Raw genomic sequence first — 19,247 nt, forward strand, 5'->3', positions numbered from 1 at the left:
TGTAGAAGCTAGAAAGATGCTGATTATATACAAGTCACAGGGTAATTTACCCTTTTGACCTTCCTTGAGCTCTTATAAATCTCTCCACTGCTGGGAGGCCGGGGTTTTGTCTTCCCTCAGCAACAAAGGGCTGTTGCTGTATAAGCTGCCTCCCACAGCAGCAGAAAGGAAACACTGAAAACTGTGTGTGAGGCTGGCTGGGGGAGGGGTAGCCCTGACCTTGGCCTTTCTGAGAATCTGGAGAAAAGGAACACTTCCCATTTTTCCCAGTGTTAGCAGCCCTCATCATGCCAGAAGCAACACTGCTGACAAATTGGAATGCAGTTATCAGTTGTGAATGTCAAATGAGGAGGTTGGACCAGTAGATCTCCAAGGCCCCATCCGGCTCTGTCATTTCAGGATTCGAAATATGTCTCAAGCATGATAACTTGGAGAGAAAATTGAATAGGGTGATGAATTAGGCTTATGTGTGAGAAGCACCCTGGTGGATACGGCCATTCACAGCTCACAGCTACAGACAGCCTATCGGACTGACTAAAGCAGGGGAGTTCTGACCTCTAGGAGAAGGTAAGCAGATAGGAAAATAATTTCAGCTTTTGGGTTGTATAAACCTGGGAATTTTCACCTCTATAGTTACATGGCTGCTCACAAAACTCCTAATATTCAAGGTAGCCAGTTTGGGGGAGGGGGGTTGTGAAAAGGTTTTCTGAAGTCTGGTAATCTTATTGAATCAACTGATATCTGCTTTTCTCTGGGCTTCTGCTTAGGATAGTGTTAGAATTCTTTTTTTTTACGCTTAGTTAGCCTGATGCTAACTGCTGCCATTATTATTTTTTTTTTTTTTGCTTTTCTTTCAGTATTGATTTGAATGTGCAAAGGTGAGTCCACTTACAACAACTGAGCCATTCTGTGGAGACTTGACTGTGAAGCAAATATCTTGAGCAACTCGATGTGTTTTCTTCCTTTGATTGCTCTAATATGGATGCAGACCCATCTTCATACAAGTAATAATAGCAATATATGGCACCTAATTTATGGTGCTTTCCCACGTGCTGCTTTGCATTTATAGTGGTTCATAGTGTCCTGTGTTTTAGTTTGAGTTTGGGGTTCTGAGAAAAGCAAAGAAATCCCCTTCATTAGTTCATTTCTCTCCTCTCTTACCATGCCACTCAGCCCCGGCCTGGCAGCCTTTTATGCCCAAGAAATATTTCGGCAGCGCCCAGAGCCCAAGCGGCTGCAAGCACCACGTGTCGCTCAGAGCGCCAGTTTGCCGGATGTGCGAGATTCAGCGGGCTGCAACCGGCACACAGCGTTTTTCCTCTTTTCATCTTGCTTAGGGAGGTGTTTGACCCAGGGAGACACTCATTCCAGCAGAGACACAAAGGGTTGTTCTCCCCCAGGGCTGAGAGTGCGTTCCCCGGGAAAGCGTCGCCACGGTCCAGGTATTTACTCAGGACCATCGTGAGCAGTACTCCAGGCCAGTTACAGAACACAGCTACTGTACGTTCTGGAAGAATGCAGCCCATTTGTTACTTCCGTGGGAAGGGCTTTTGGCAACCAACCTAGCGCCCTTGTTAGGGTCTTAACCGAACGAACACTTTCGAAAAGCGCTTGTATCAACGCAAGGCTTATAAAAGTGCACAGGGGGGGAAAAAAGCGCACAGGCTCGATGTTTGAGATCCGTCAACAGACGACTAAAGCCAAGCCTGAACAGTCACTAGGAAAGTGAGAGGAAACTCCAGATCATTTTGTGAGACACTAATGATCTCTTATCTGCTCAGGCTTTGGAAGATCGATTTGACTATCTAATTTACCCTGGCAGCCAGCGCTCGGAGGCCTCCCTTCTGCCAGGGTGGAGCGTGAAACGATAGTGGTTGTTCGTTCTAATGAGTTTTTTTTAATGCTTACAATTCCATCCCACCCACCCTACCCCCTGCCTACACATGAATGGCTTTGGGGGATATGGCAGACTTCACATATGCCACCGCTCCCCAAAGTCAACTGTGCGGTATAAATGACGGATGTTGCAAGATTGGGTCTGTGTGTTCATTTGGGTGCGACTGTCTTGGAGCCACTGTGTGTGTGAGCATGTTTTTATTCTAAAAAGCTCCTCACTCAGTGGCCACTAAACTGTTGATAAGTTGCACGGGAAAGGGAAGCCGGCATGCAAGTGGTAGCATCTTGTGACATTTACGTTTTCCTCCCAGAACCCATAAAAATCCCAGGACTAAATTCGGTTTGCCTTTTATGTCTTCTGACACACTATGCTGCTTTTTCATTGCAGAAACTTTTCATGAGCACATTGCACGTGGGAATGGGCTGCCAACAGATGAAATGAAAATGCTTCCATCATTCTTCCTACCACCACCAAGAAGTAGATGAAAATGCTTGCAGGCCAGGGCCACATCTACATAGAATGTACGTAGGACATAGTCTGTCAAGGGCTGTGCTCTTCTTCCATTCTTCAGTGCAGCTGAAACAGATAGGCAGAGTATAGTCTGAAATTTGGGGTTACTTCAGAAGACAGGAAATACATATTTTGGTTTTCAACAACCGAAGAGCAGAAATATGTTCAATATTGTCTTGCTAGTTTCAAACCATTGTAAAGAAATGTTTGTTTGTGCTTGCTAATGTTCAGTACAGACAGAAACACAGCACGCACGGTTCCACAGGAGTCATTAAAAAGCACGCTGAGAGTATGTGCTAAGAATAAGATGCAATTCTTTGTGCCTGTTCTCTGGCTAAACTCATTACAAGAAGTGATTTCAAAGTCCTAAGAGATGACATGTTCATGCCTCCTGGAAGAGAGAGGGTGGAATGGCGAGGGTCTTCTTTTTTCCCAGCTTTCATGACAGCCCCTTTGGCAGGGAAGGTGAGAGACCACAGAATCAGGGTGGGAAGAGACCAGTGTAACATTAGTGATCAATATCCTGACTGTACAATTTAAATTACATACATCCTAATAGCCTCACTTGTTTATTATTGAAAAGGGTTTTTTTCTTTGCAACATGATATGGTGGAAAAGGGTTTTGGAGTCAGAGGCATATGTTTAAATCCTGGGTCTGCCACTTCCTCTGTGATCTTGAGCAAGTTCACCTCCTTGAGTCTCCGTTTCCTCAACTGGCAAACGGGCACGATAATAGCACCTACCTCACAGCGATGTAAGGGTTAAATGCATTCATACATGGGGAAGTGCCTAGTACAGTAGCTGGCACTCCATAGGTGATTCAGAAGTTTTAAAAAACCTCTCAGTATAAGGAATGAGAAAGTACCCAACATCATGCCGGGTGATTTGATCCACTCATGAGTGTGCTAAGCTATAAGCTCCAGTTCAATATGGTTCACTTGTTCCCGAAGCCACTGCCTCTGCAGCCAGGCTTTCTTTAACCTGGAGCAGCAATTTCCTGCTCGGCTTTAGCATTTTGCATGAGCTATCCTATGCGACTACTGTTACAAGAACATACCAACTTGGGGGGCACATTACAATCACCCAAGGCACCACAGATGCCCCGGCCCTACTGCAGACTTTCTTATTCACCCTGTCTAGGGTGGACCCCTAGAGAGTTTGGGCATTAACATTTTGAAGAGATTCCAAGGTCACTCTAGTGTGTAGCCAAAGTCCAGGATTTACAGGGTTCCCCTTGCTCTCCCCCACCCTCCCACCTGTTCCAGGAAGAGCGATGATGGGTTGCCAAAGGCAAGCATAACATCCAGGACTTTGCATATTGCCTGGCACATGGTAAGTACTCCATGAGTATCTTGTCAATAAATGAATAAATGAATGACCAGTGGTATCTGCTTGCAAGACTGCTTGCTGATGTTAGTGAACGGTAAAGTAGAGAGAGCATTGATTTAGGAGTCAGAGAAGCTGGGCTTTTATTATGATTCAGTCACAAGCTTTTTTATGTAAAAGCTTATGTTAAATCACTTAGCCATTCTGAGCCTCAGTTTCCCCGTGTGTAAAATGAGAGGCATAGACAAAATGATGCCTCAGGGCCTTTATAGCTCGTACATTGTTATTCTGTGAGTCTATGGATACCCCTGGCACTAATAGCTGTATTTCTGTCACCCTCATAAAATGGCATGTACATGGGGAAAGGGAGTTTAATGAATCTTGTAAAAAGCACTTTCTGGAACTAGAGAAGCCATTTTCATAATGGAGAGTATTTAATGGACTTCGCTTTTAAAGAAGCAATTTAGTAGCTTTTGTCCATTTGGAGCTGTTGTCCATGCTAAGCAGGAAGATAGGAGAGGGAAACAAGTAATCCTGGAGCTTCCACCTCCATTCAGAGACAGAACGTAGCCTCTGGAATCAGACTACCTCGATCTGGGCTGACTGCTAACTAGTTGGGTGACTTGGACAGGTTCTTTGGGGTTTGGTAAAGATGAAACAACACATGTAAATGAACAGCAGCCAGCAAGTAGAAAGGACACACTAAATGTTAACAACAACAAAAATGCAAACCCAAAATAAAACCCCATGAGCAGAACTGTTTGTCTCCATATTCCAATGACAGACATCGAAGATCAGGGAAGGCAAATAAATTTACCCAAGGTGACATAGGTGGTCAATCACAAATCTGGAATTTCAACTGAGGACAAGTGACTACGAAGTCCGTGCCCTGCCTTATTCCTCACTGCTTTATTGGGATTCCTAGCATGGCTAGATCTGCGTGCAAACTGCTATTCATGCTTTGCTCACTCCATGAGGCAAAGCTGGGGGTTTGCTCACCTCAGCAGCCTGTCTTGGGTCCTTATAGGTTTGGTTTGGCTGCTGACCCTCAGCTTTTCCCCATGGCCCCTTTTCAAGGGTCCTTTCCCACGAGAGAGTAAACAGCATTGCTGCTTTTATAGATGCGGCTGGATACGGGCATGCATATCTAGCTTTTAACACAGCCAAATGCTTCTGCATAGGCAGGATTGTTTCTTTATGCATCAAGCCATGAAGACCGTTGCAAAGGAGAAGCTGGTCTTGGAAAACTCGAGTCTATAGCCTTCACGGCACCTAGCCTACAGCGGGTTCTCAGTAAGTGTGGGCAGGGCCTGAGCAAAGTGCTTTGAAGTTTCCCTGGTGATATTACCGTGCTCCCCTAGTGAAGACCTCCCCCCGCAATTCTAGTTCAAAACCCTCAATGTACAGTTGGGGACATTTACCCCAGGTTGCATCAAAAGGCCTTGTATTGAGGTCACCTGATTTCTACTGCAGATCTATTTCCATTTTCTGCCAGGCCAAAGTGGATTTTGGTCTTCGGGAGGACCCAGATTGTTCTCGTTGGGTAAGCCAAGGTCTGCATCAGAGCTGAGTTGTGTTTATGAAATGTTTTGCTGTCTAGTGGCCCTCTGCTCCTTTTTGAGAGATCATTTTTGGGTAATGAGAAAAACTCTCTCACGACAAGGCACCATATGATGGTGGTTAAAAATGTGGAATTTGGAGTAATACCAGCTTGTTTTAAATCCTGGCTTCATCACTCTCTAGCTGCATGACATTGGGCAAATTTCTTCACTTCTCTGATCTTCAGTCTGCCCATGTGGAAAATGGGTATACTATTGGTTGATGTGACAATTTGATGAGATTATGGATATAAAGCACTTTGAACAATGCCTGACAATAGTTAAGTATTCAATTCATCTTTCCTATTATTATTACCTTTCATTTCCTAACTGGCTTCGGCTGAGCCTTTATCCTGTCATTCTTCAAGTTTCAAGAAAAGGATATTTACTGTATTCCCAGCTCTAGTGTTTGTAAAAATATGTAGGTCTGCTTGTACATAAATTCAACTGCAACACAAAGCAGCAGAGCTCTGTTTACCAGAGAGAATGATCCCCAGCTCTCTGCCACTCAATCTTTGTCAAAAGCTGAGTTGCAAAGAACAGCTCCTTAAATGGGAGAAATCCAAGGAGTAGACGTGATCCATCCACTCTTCCAATACAACCCTGGGTTCAGGCACGTCAGCAGAGTGGTATGTAGATTTAATCCTACTGGCCCTCCAGCAGAACGGCTTTTCCTAAATGATGTTTTGGTATGATGCTGTACCATTGACCTCTAGTAAGGGTCATGTTAAGTAACAGCCCAATGAAACTCATTGTTACATACAGAGATAGTGTTAGCGACGTTAGTCATTACACTACCAGTACTGCTGTTTATGTGCGGCCTGGGAAAACTTCCGGGCCTCTATACCAAGAATAATTATGCATCCATTATATCATTAGTATATTTCTACTTCACAGACGCTGGGGCTTTTACAGCATATAGATTCTCTCTTTTCCTAATGGCTGCTAGACCTCTTAGAGTCAATTTTGTGGTCAGGTCCTTAGTAAATGAGTAGAATACCACGGTCTGCAATTTTAGTTCAGATCTACATCACTTTGTTTCTATACTTTTCCCCCTTTCATCTTCCATCCCTTCTTTTGATTGAAGCTACTGAGTGATATTGTGTGCAATTTTGTTTTTTCCCCCAATATTTAATATCTGACTATGTAAGAGAGGAAGGACACAGGAAGGAAGATAACTATTAAAAAGGCTTTCTTGATCCTTCAAAATTCAGCCCAGAGATGTTACATACATCAGGATTCACCCACAAGCCCAACTCCCACAATACAAAGATACATTTTCAAAATGCTCATACAGGCATTCTATGTTAAATGTCAAAAGCAATATTATGACTTATAATAAAGGCCAGTCAGGCATCTATTCTCTCACTTCAGACTCAGGGGACTCATTTCACTCAAAGTGTGTTTTCCTTCTTACTCTTTCCAAGGGTCTGGAGCTTTCTACGCCTTCCAGTTTCTGTGATGAATGGAAGTTTGAGGAGGAGATAGCTTAGCACAACTAGGTTTCACTGTGTTTCATTTGTTTAATGGGGCTTATGCTCAGAGATATTTTGAAAATAAAATCAGAAGCATGCTATGTCTTCCCAAATCAGTAGTTTAATTATCTTGGTTACAGATAATCCTACCATTAATTTTGGTCTGCTTATAAAGCTATAGGTCATACTTGATGTAGCAAGTAAATAAGCATGCCTTTTCCTTGGTTGGGCTCAGAAAGATAAAAAACATATTTTTAAATGTGCTTTATTATAGGGAGGTGATTTTCATCAGCAACCATTTAAATAAACTCGTTTTGTCCAGAAATATAATTTTCATGTCACTCTTTAAAAGTAAATGAAACATTTACAGCTAGCTTTATGGTGTGCTTAGTACATATTGACATGTGACACATTTAAATTTAAATACATCAGCTATAACCCTATATCTCCACTTATACTCCACCTTTAAGATATTCATCTGTACAACAGAAATCTAACCCTTTAACGGAATTCTCTAGGCTATGCTTGAAAACTTATCAATGTAGAGTGGATTTTGTAAATGGCCATAAATGTTAGCCATTAATTTCCTTATCGCAACGATAATCTTCAATTTAGCAACCCAGCAAGCAAATTGCTTCTTTAAAAGCTAGGTGCATAAAATCATATTCATTATGAAAATGGCTCCTCTCATTTCCAGGAAGTGATTTGTACAACATTCATCAAACTCTCTTTCCCAGAGTATAGGTCACTTTAAAAGGGAAGTAGCGATGTGGATAGTAGTGTCATGGTTATTCATAGACTTTGAAACAAAGAATGGTAAGAGTGAGAAGGGGTCTTAGAGGTCATTTGGTTTTGTTCGTTTTACAGAGAGAGAAAGTGAGGGCAAGAGAGGGGAAAAAATGTATTTGCCTAAGATTGCCCAGCTTAAGTGGAAAGAAACTGTGTGTGTGTGTGTGTGTGTGTGTGTGTGTGTAGAGAGGGAGGGAGGGAGGGAGAGAAGGAGAGAGAGAGAGATCGATTGAAGGAGAGAGAGAGAGAGAGATCGATTGAAAGAGAGAGACAGAGACAGAGAGATTAAACTATCACTTCTTTATATACCCAGTGGCAGCACTTTCTTTCATTTGAGCTAGTGTTTTGGTGAGTTAGGGCTTCACTGAATATAATCCAATCTATTTGGCTGTAACCAAAGTCTGCAGCTATTAAAAATGTGGGGAAATGCTCTCATGCTATAATATTTAAATTCATTCTCACATCAATATCGGCATGAATGTAGAATGGTCCAAATTTCAGTATAGATTGCAATTAAAATCATGGAGAAATTCAAAGATCCACGAAGCTCAAGCGACAAAAGCACCCAAGGAAAATCCTCACTGAAAACACTTTCCTTTTCAGACATATACCTGTAATACGGTGAAATTTATATTGCCTGTAACTGTTTGCATTATTTAGTATATTACATGCCTTAAGGATACAAACCAGCAATTAATCTTCTTAAGAACAATATAACTACTTGAAATTTCCTTTTACTAGCAAGAACATTCCATCTGTGTATTCTTTGCCTATCACACTTCATTGTAACCTAATGTGTTTCAGGGCAATTCTGACGTCTCCATTTGCATAGATGAGGGAGTCTGTGGATCTATTAGCTGGATATCACCATCCACTCACATCTGTTCTTTCTCTCAGAGCCACCAGCAGGGCTGAACAATGGTTATAAAGACACCTGGAGGTCCAGGGCAGGCTGAAGTATGGGCAAAGCTAAGGAAGGAGTAAGGAAGATGGAAAAGGGGTGAAATTGACTTTGAAAGGAGAGTGAGAAATACAGATGTGACAGAAAATAACGAGGGGATTAAGAAAGGGCATGAAATTCCAGGACATGATATCATGTCCTTCTGCTTAGCCTGCTGTGAGTTTTTTGGGGGTATTTCCAATGTCTCTAAAAATATTTTTAAGAAAAATAAATGTTATGTTTTAAAACATACGCTGTTTTGAAAAGTATGAAATATTCATTGTAATGCTATTAAAGCACCACTTTTCACCCATGATACACCAAAAGTCTACAGGATTTTATACACCTTTACAAGGTTAATTTCCATGTGACCCTTTGGAATTTACATCATTAAAAGTAGGAAGTTATTAAGTGTATCAAGTACTTTAAGAGACAACTTGTGCTGTTAAAATTTTATTTATTTTAAACTAATGATTATCGCTCCGGCAAAAAAAAAAAAAAAATTATATATATATATATATATATATATATATATATATATATATATATATATATATATATATATATAATCAACACCACAACTAACCAAGAAAATGCAGTAAATGAGTGCTGTATTCCTGCTTCCCACTATATAGCGATTATGCCACCTAGCTTTTTTTGTCCTTTTTGTTATCTGCTCAGGAAGCTAAACTGTCATGAATAGGACTCTCCTGGCATCGCAGAAACTTTCCTCTAGCACATAATTACGGCAATCTATTTCTAGGTAGTGTCCAGGAATAAACTGGTTTTAATTCAGAAATATGCCATTGCATGCAAAGTATTGATCAATGAATGAATGGATAAACAAAATGTGGTCTATCCATACAATGGAATATTATTCAGCTTTAAAAAGGTAGGAAATTCTGACACATGTTACAGCATAGATGAGTGTCGAGAACATTATGCTAAGTAAAACAAGCCAAAAACAAAAAGACAAATACTGTGCAATTCCACTTATATGAGGTGCCTAGAGTCAAATTCACTGAGACAGAAAGTAGAATGATGGTTGCCAGGGGCTGGGGGCGGGGCAATGGGGAATTGTCATTTGATGGAGCCGGAGTTTCACTTGTGAAGATAAAAGAGTTCTGTGACGGATGCTGGTGATAGCTGCACAACAATGTGAATGTACTCGATGCCACTGAACTGTACACTTATACATGGTTAAGACTGTAAATGTTATGTGTATTTTACCACCATTTTTAAAAAATAAAAAGAAACGGGTCACTGTAGTACCTCCAGAACTTGCATCCTTCACATCTGTTTTCTTGAATCCTTCACGGTCCCTTTAAGATGTTGTGAACCATTAAAAAAAATCCCCTAAACTCCTCAGTAATGAGTATGCCCTTCCTGCCACTTCTAGAGGCTCTCCCTGTGTATACAATGTGTTCTTCCCAGGAGGATAATCATTAATATCGAGCTTATGAGCGTCCTCCTCAAGTTAGACTTCTCTCAGCATCCTCCTTATAATTACGTATTCCACAGGTTAGACACCTTCATTGCTGAAGTTTTGGGGCATTGATGGATGGCGGTGGAGATGGAAGTTTTCCCAACAATAAGGACCAGTGTGATTCTGACTCATCCAGTGTTTGATTGCTTCATGGAGTTCAATGGATGGCATCTAACCTTTGGGAATAATTGTCCACCTGCTTTGTTTCTGTCTACAGAAAGTATTACTTGTTGTCCCTGATTTGGTAGGTTAGCCCCTTGAAATTTTGCCTTTAAAGAAATTGTCAATTTGCCTGCATTCTGTTCTGTGGCCCTCCGGGTCATACGAGGTCTGCCAACGAAGTTCACAAACTCATCCTAGAAAAAGTGCTACACACCTCATTGATGAATAGCAATACAGTCACCTTCGAAGTACTCCCCTTGGGAAGCTATGCACCGACGCCAGTGCCTAGTCCACCCTTCAAAGCAATTTTGGAACTCTTTTTCTGGAGTGGCCACCAGAGCTGTCGTCATATTACCCTTGATGTCCTGAATGTCATCAAAATGTCTTCCTTTCAGTATTTCCTTTACCTTTGGGTAAAGAAAGAAGTCATTGGGGGCCAGATCAGGTGCGGAGGGAGGGTATTCCAATGCAGTGATGTGTTTACCGGCTAAAAACTCCCTCACACACAGTGCCGTGTGAGCTGGTGCATTGTCGTGATGCAAGAGCCATGAATTGTTGGTGAAAAGTTCAGGTCATCTCACTTTTTCACGCAGCCTTTTCAGCACTTCCAAATAGTAAACTTGGTGAACTGTTTGTCCAGTTGGTACAAATTCATAGTGAAGAATCCCTCTGATATCAAAAATAGTTAACAACATCATGGCAACAAGTTCGCGAACTTAACTGTCACACCTCGTACACAGATGACTGCTCTGATACTGGGTCTGCCCATTGCTGAGCTGTCATATGTAGCACATGGGGCAGAGTCAGTTCCGCTCAAGGACTTGAAGGGGTTACAGCAGCTGGATACCTGGAGCGTTCCCATTTATCAGCCCTGTCATTCAATTATTTCCTATTTATTCAGGCCTATATGAAATCCTTGAATTTTTTAATGAAAAAAATCCCATAAGCACAGAAGGATAGAAGTGTTTTTAAGCTAATAAAACATATTTCCATTAAAACTAACTGGGAAAGTAAAAGAAATTAACAGAAGAAATATAAAATGAATTCATTCCTGCTTCAATACAGTTCACGATCATTTAGAGTAGACACAGCAACACAGGAGGTATCCGGTGTTTTAAATAATAAAAGAAGCCTGCATACCAATATGCATTTTAAACAAACATGACAGAATGAGGGCATTATGATTTAGATACTTTGAGCATACTTGGAACCGATGAGTTTAGTAGACTTGAAAAATGGCCTGTAGAGCTCATAGTGAGTGTCATATGGAAGCAACCACAGGGGCCACCTGGCTTATGGAACTAAGCGTGAAGCCACAGTGACACAACTGGACCCAGTAAAGACCTATAATCTTTCCTCTTAAGAGTTTGCTCCTCATTCCTACATATGGGGAAACCTCTTGAATTGCAGTTAGCCAGGATGGCAGGTAATGATTCTTATAAATCTGTTGCCTCTACTATGTTTGAGGCAATCTGTAATTTTAAGGAAGAAAAATAGAATGTTATCGAAACCAGCTCTACAGCCTTATTTCCATTACAGATTAGGGTTTTCTGTACGTTTGGACTGAAGCTGAGCAGGGTGTCTTGTATTATGTTCATTAAAGTGATTTCCCTATATAAACATAGTCTTTTTTTAAATGAAAGTTTATTGGGGTGACAATGGTTAGTAAAGTTACATGGGCTGTACAATTCTGTAATACATCATCTATATATTGCATTGTGTGTTCACCACCCAGAGTCGCTTCTCCTTCCATCACCATATATTTGATCCTGTTTCTCCTCAGATTGCACAACTCTTTCGCCTTTTAACATAGGTTTCAATTTGGGCACAAAAAGGGCCAGATATTTTAGTGCCAAGTCCAGGCACTTAGAGAAGTGTCATTCTTTCATGTAGCTAGAGGTATTGTTTAAAAGATTAAAAGAGTGGGGTGATTTTCATACGGATCTGAAGGGAAAGGCATGGCTTTGCCAAGTGCCAGACATCACCTAGAGGTAGCTTTGGGTTGCAACTCAGTCACGACTAGGGAATCACCCAGAACCAAGAGTTTTGCACACCTACATGCGAGCATCCTTCTCTTTACACAGGAAATTCAGCCTAGCACAGCTGGTTGGAAATCAAATCTTTTATTTACACATTCTATAAAATCAGATCGCTTTTTGCCATAGGGGGAAAAAATCACAAATTATATAGAAAATATTTGGCAAAGAGGGCTAGGATAGTATCAGCTCTGCACCCCATCTACGGCTGGGGTGTCAAAGCAGTCACTGGTCTTCAACAATTCTTTGCAGTAAAATAAACCCTCATTTCCTACTCATAGAACCGGACGTTTACATCTCTACCCACTAACATGTACTCTTCTTGGTCTTTCATTCTGGATTTTTAAATTACTATTCAATGGAGTCATACAAATGTTGGACGTGGGAATTATACATCCCAACATAGTGCAAGCCCCTCACTTTGCAGATGACAACATATGTATATGTCAGGTGACATGGCTTGCCTAAGGCTGTGTAATTAGTTAGTAGCAGAATCTGTTTTCACTCTACCATGATACATCAAGGTGTGCTAAGACACTACTGTGTAACATAGTCAACCCCTCAAAATCACAAATGAAGGACATTTTCTGATGGAAAATAAATTTATAAGGCTTCGGAGAAGATCGTGCTGTATGTCTTGTATAGGTGTTTCCTTTTAGTTTAAAAAATACTATGAGGTGGGTGCAAAAGTAATTGCAGTTTGTGCATTTAAATTTTTTTAAAAAGATTTTATTGGGGAAGGGGAACAGGACTTTATTGAGGAACAGTGTGCACTTTCAGGACTTTTCTCCAAGTCAGGTTGTTGTCCTTTTAATCTTAGTTGTGGAGGGTTCTGTTCAGCTTCAAGTTGTTGTTCTTTCCATCTTAGTTGTGGAGGGCGCAGCTCAGCTCCAGGTCCAGTTGCCATTGCTAGTTGCAGGGGGCACAGCCCACCATCCCTTGCAGGAGTCGAACCAGCAATCTTGTGGTCGAGAGGACATGCTCAACCAACTGAGCCATCCGGGAGCTCAGCGGCAGCTCAGCTCAAGGTGCCATGTTCAATTTTAGTTGCAGGGGGCGCTGCCCACCATCCCTTGTGGGACTCGAGGAATTGAACTGGCAACCCTGTGGTTGAGAGCCCGCGCTCCAACCAACAACTGAGTCATCCGGGAGGCAGCTCAGCTCAAGGTGCCGTGTTCAATCTTAGTTGCAGGGGGCAGAGCCCACCATCCCTTGTGGGACTCGAGGAATTGAACTGGCAACCCTGTGGTTGAGAGCCCACTGGCCCATGTGGGAATCGAACCGGCAATCTTCGGAGTTAGGAGCACAGAGCTCTAACCGCCTGAGCCACCGGGCCGGCCCTGTGCATTTAATTTTAACCTTTTAAACCACAATTACTTTTGTACCAACCTAACAGCAACACATGAATCTGATTGCAAAAATTTTAAACCGTACAGAAAGATTTAAAGTAAATCCTGATTCTTCCCCCAAATTAAATCACTTAAAACTGTCTTAGTCTGACTTTTCTGTAGGTTAATATGTATACACCCAAATTGTGTGTATATGTTTAAAAGTGTACTTATTTTGTTGAAGAAGTTAGTTTAAAACTACACAGTATGGAAAAGGGGACTTCAATTTACAAATATGATGTACATCAGAAAACTTTTTGAACCTGAAAGGATAAATTGAGATCAATTATATTCTATTTTCCATTAGATACTAAGCTGGAGAGGTCGGGGGTTTTAGTTTGTTTGCTTTTGAAGGTTACTAAGTAATATACATTTGTTTTGGAAGATTAAAAAAATGCAGATTCTTGGGACGGCCAGATGGCTCAGTTGTTTAGAGCGCGAGCTCTGAACAACAGGGTTGCCGGTTTGATTCCCACATGGGCCAGTGAGCTGCGCCCTCCACAACTAGATTGAAGACAACGAGCTGCTGCTGAGCTTCCGGAAGGGCGGCTGGATGGCTCAGCTGGTTAGAGCGCGAGCTCTCAACAACAAGGTTGCTGGTTCTATTCCCGCATGGGATGGTGGGCTGCAACCCCTGCAACTAAAGATTGAAAACGGTGACTGGACTTGCAGCTGAGCTGCACCCTCCACAACTAGATTGAAGGACAATGACTTGGAGCTGATGGGCCCTGGAGAAACACATTGTTCCCCAATATTCCCCAATTAAAAAAACAAACAAACAAAAAAACAAACCAGAAAACTTCTAAAAAAAAAAAAGCAGATTCTCAATAAAAGAATAAGGAACAAAACTACCCCTACCACCACAGCCCAGATATAATATCATCCCTTTGGATTCACTCTATTTATATGTCTCTATCTACATATTTTTTGTAAACCCGTAACTACATGCAGTGAGGTATTAAAGTTAGTTACTTTAAAAGCGAATACTAGAGATCTTCTTTTTTTTAGGGAAGGAAGTGTATTTGATTAGGTAAATGCCGTAATAAGCACTTGGGGATGAGAAAGATGGGGTCTCATGGACATGATTGGAAGAAGGCAATTAAATAACTAAACTGTTCCAGAAGAACAGAAAAAGGAAGGGCAGGGATTTAATGAGAGAGAGAGAGAGAGAGAGAGAGAGAGAGAGAGAGAGAGAGAGAGAGAGAGAGAGAGAGAATGAATTACAAGTTGAGCAGCCTGGTAAGAGCACTGTAAAGCATTCCCTGAGACAGGGTAGCCAGAGAAATTTCAAGAACAAAGATGTCAAATGGCCAAATGGCTACCCCTGCATTCACTCAAATCATTAGCAACACACCTAGGAATGTCCTCAGTGAGAATGCAAGCTCCGTGTTCATGGGACCTCCTCAACCACAAGAAAGTCAATGTCTGTAACAGTACATGTTGAGTGGATAAAGAAATGGTTTGGGAGAACAAGGGGATAGGGGTTTGGGCCAGGGGAGATAAAGTATAAGATTTAAAAAGAAGCTCTACTTTTAGCAACTTTCAAGTAAGATCATTATATTGAATACCTTAAACTTATACAATGTTATATGTGAATTATATCTCAATAAAACTGGAAAAACAAGCTATAAATAAAGAATGAAAAATGAGCATGGGACCATAAAGTGTCAGGAATTCACAGAAATACTGGGGGAGATACTGGACTTCGCACAGGACATGGGATGGCAGATCAAGAAATTTTCTTTAAATCTCAAATACTAGAATGACTGCATCTGACATAAAGATTTTTCTATCTTTTTCTGCTTATATATAAATTTACACAAAAATTAGTAGTCGTCAGCTATGGCATAAATATTATAACAGGCTTTTTTCACTTAGAAATAAATATGAATTTATGTTCATTTATATCCATTAATATGTAACCAGGAGAGGGAGAGCCTATTCCAGCCATGATTCAGGCTTCCTGTTGTTGAGTACATGCTAGGTGGCTCAGCAGAAGCTGCCTCAATCCCCACACAGAGTATAAGCTCCTGGATCCATGGGGCGGTGGTGGTAAGGGACAGTATGACAATCTGAGAACCACTCCACTACACAGACCTGGAAGTGGCAGGCCGGGGCGCTCACTCGTCTACTTCTTCCGCGAGCAGGGGTGATGTGCTAAGAAGAGAGAGGGAAGCGCTGTAATGAGCTCAGAATGGACAGTGATGACAACTTGGGAACAAGGAAAGTTCTCAAATTAACTTTATGCCACCATCACAAACGGAGAGAAACTTCTGGGCACAGCGCTGTCCACAAGAATCCCCTCCATATTTACTTACAACCAGCTAGATCATCAATCTAGCAAAAGAAAACTACACAAAATGTATAACTCCACTTTTGTTGTCAGAAATAAACTATTTGTGCAGAAGCCCATCCCAACTGGCAGAGCTTAGTAGCGACTACTCTGTTAAGATGTGAAACAGAACGACTTCCCAGACATTTGAAAAGAGTTGGTTGTCCCAAGAAAGGGGCTAAGGAAGGAATAAGGGCAGATTTCTTCCAATGAAAGAGACTTATTCCATGGAATTGAAGAAAACACTAGAAAAAAAAATCTAGTTTTTATTTTCCAAGAGTTTAGAGAGAACATTTCATAGGTGAAGACAAAGCAATATGAAACCAGGCAAGACTGCTTTCAGATAAAAAACACATGATTACAAAATAAATAAAAAAATATCATGGAGGCAGTGAACGGTAGATAGATTATTGCAAAAAACCAAATCTTTAAAGTAGAAGAATTCAGAAAATGCTCCCAGAACCTAGAAAAAAGCTTAGAGAGAAACATGATGTGCAAAGATAGAAAGGCCATGGGATTCTTAAATACTTAGAATCAAAATTATTGGAGGAGAAAAAGGAATAAATGAAGGAGAAGCAATAGAGAAATAATAGGAAAAAATTCTCTGAGCTTCGGCTAATTAAGTTTTAGCTAGTTAAACCTTCTCCTGATTGGGGGGAAAATACAGGATGTGCATTCATACTGCTGAAAGGAATACATAGTGCAGCCAGTTTTTTCTTTTGACATTTGCCAAATAGCAAAGAGGAAATCAGCATTTTTCCCTTGGGCGAAGAGACAGGAAGCTGAAAATATCAGCTGGCATTCCAAAGGACAATTATAGTGATTCCTTGGATGAGGTGTAAGGACAAAGATAAAGAAAGATCTGAAAGCAGGATGAAAGAAAGCGTGAATGGAAGCTTCTTGCTGGTTTCGTGCCAAAGGTAAAAGTGTCTGAGGTTCACCACTCACCTCCAAGCCGACTGCTTGAATAGTAAGCTCCTCCTAAGAAGTAAACAGTCCCACAGATGCCTTCTGGGTCAAACCAAGCTACCGGACTGACTGACAACGGATGTCACAGAATTTCTCACTGTATAAAATCACGTGTGGATATATTAGGTCGGTGCAAAAGTAATTGAGGTTTAAAAGGTTAGAAATAATTGCAAAAAACACAATCACTTTTGTACCAACCTAACAGACACATACATATATACGTGTATGGTAATCACAAGTGATGAACCAGGTCTTCCCACAATAAAGCTTAATTTATATCACATGCTTTTGCGGGTTGTATACTATTTGTTATGTAATAACATCTAAACCCCAATTACATTTAATTCAACACATATTACCTGTATGCTTACTATATGCCAATCATGTGTAGGAATTCTGTGTTTCATACTCTTTTTCATGTCAAAATCAATGGCAGGCTGATGCCAGGAGAGTAGAGTCTCATCAAATGTCAGTGGCTGTGCTACTACGAGGGTCGCACATTACTTCCCATTCCTATGAAAGCTATTTCAGTAGTTACTCTTGATCGTCCCTCGTGAAAATGATGAAAAAGCATTTTGAAATATTCTATTTGAAAAGCTAATTTTGCAGAAAATCAAACATACACCTCAGATGTCCACATAAGGTCTCCTTTCATTGTACGAACAGGGTAAGATTGGCTTAAACCCCCCATCTCCATCCCATCGAAGGTCAAGATTTTTCCCAAGACTTGTATGATTTTCAGGATTTGGGGACTGGGGGGCTGTGGGGAGTCCTCAAATTCTCATGTTGCACAAAGTTTCCCAGCCTCCTTCTGCATTTGACCAGTCGATGGGTTGTCTCACTCACCTAGGGAGACTGTCACTGCTTACACAATGACAACACACATGGGGAACTTAGCCTTTTCCTTAAAAAAAGGAAAAGACCGGGGACCGGCCTGGTTACTCAGGCGGTTGGAGCTGCGTGCTCCTAACTCCGAAGGCTGCCAGTTTGATTCCCACATGGGCCAGTGGGCTCTCAACCACAAGTTTGCCGGTTCAACCCCTCGAGTCCTGCAAGGGATGGTGGGCTGTGCCCCCTGCAACTAGCAACGGCAACTGGACCTGGAGCTGAACTGAGCCCTCCACAACTAAGACTGAAAGGACAACAACTTGGAAAAAGTCCTGGAAAAATACACACTGTTCCCCAATAAAGTTCCGCTTCTCCAACAAAATCTTAAAAAAAAAAAAAAAAAAAAAAAAAAGGAAAAGACCTAGTTACACGAAGCTTTCGGCAACAGCTCTCTTTCAAAAAAAAGACATGGTAAGGGGCTTGACCTCCCAGGTCTGGGGTCTTCCTAAGATCTTCACAGATCACCTTTGGCCACTTACCTGCTGTGGAAGAAGGAGTGAGAAGGCCAGAGGTTTGACAGAGCTGGGTGTCTCTCATGAACCCAACTCCCACCTCTCAGAAGTGGGAACGAAGTGTTCCTGTTTAGAAGCCAGAGAAGAGCTGGGTTTCCTTGATTTCCATAAAAAAACACACTTAATTTCAAAGATAATCGTCATGTCTATTTTAAAACTTGGCATCTAATACATCTGAAAATCTGGGAACCTCAGTTTCTTCTTAGGTAAGTTCTTTTTCCAATGAATGAGACCTTGAGTTTGGAGGTTTTACAGAAAATTCTCCTGGCTTTTCATTAGACCTAGAGCCAATGAATGGTATATTTGTTGGGCAGAGGTGGACAACTTCATTTATTTAGATTTTTAAATGGTCCCTTTGGTCCATTTAAAGTTACTCTTCTCACCCAATGTGGGGCCTTTATTGGATGTCTAAGTATTGGTTATGTGCTGACAGTGTTTACTAAGATTTAAAACCATTATGCCTGCTGTATAAGGCACCCAGCTGATGGAACTGCCACAGCTGTTCAGTTCCATTCCTCCCAAGCCCTGCTCAGCTGAAATCTGCAGGTGCGGCTGGGATTACACTTGAGTGGATGTTGACCATACCTGGTGCTTCACTAAGCACCTCATATCCACCAGTCTTGCTGTTCTGGTTGCCCCAATTCAACAATCGCTGCTGTGCCTTGTTTAGGGTACATAGATACAAAACCACAGAATTTCCCTCACACCCTTATTTGCTGAGTCCAGATGGCTTGTCGTCCTCTTCAATTTTGGATCGATCATTTGGTTCCCTCATGATATTTGGAGTTCTGTCATTAACCCACATCCACCGAGAATCTGAAAGAATGCAGAACCCTGATAGGGAACTTTGTCTGGGGGCTGGAACTGATTGTGAAGTCCAACCAGACCACTGGCACTGTCCTCCAGCTCTCTCTACTCATCTGAAAGCTCTCAAGGGCA

The 19,247-nt window shown here is 41.5% G+C and overlaps 1 long non-coding RNA gene across 1 annotated transcript; it reads left to right on the forward strand.

Moving 5' to 3' along the window:
• The first annotated feature begins 438 nt into the window (after nt 1-438).
• On the forward strand, nt 439-2,887 carry LOC141569550 (uncharacterized). The gene is made up of 3 exons (XR_012493267.2): nt 439-567; nt 858-878; nt 2,285-2,887. It is a non-coding gene; the product is annotated as an uncharacterized LOC141569550 (long non-coding RNA).
• Nucleotides 2,888-19,247: the final 16,360 nt, after the last annotated feature.

The sequence above is a fragment of the Rhinolophus sinicus genome, chromosome 18 (genome assembly GCF_057876585.1).
Source record: "Rhinolophus sinicus isolate RSI-liver-muscle chromosome 18, RSI-T2T, whole genome shotgun sequence".
NCBI lineage: Eukaryota > Metazoa > Chordata > Mammalia > Chiroptera > Rhinolophidae > Rhinolophus > Rhinolophus sinicus.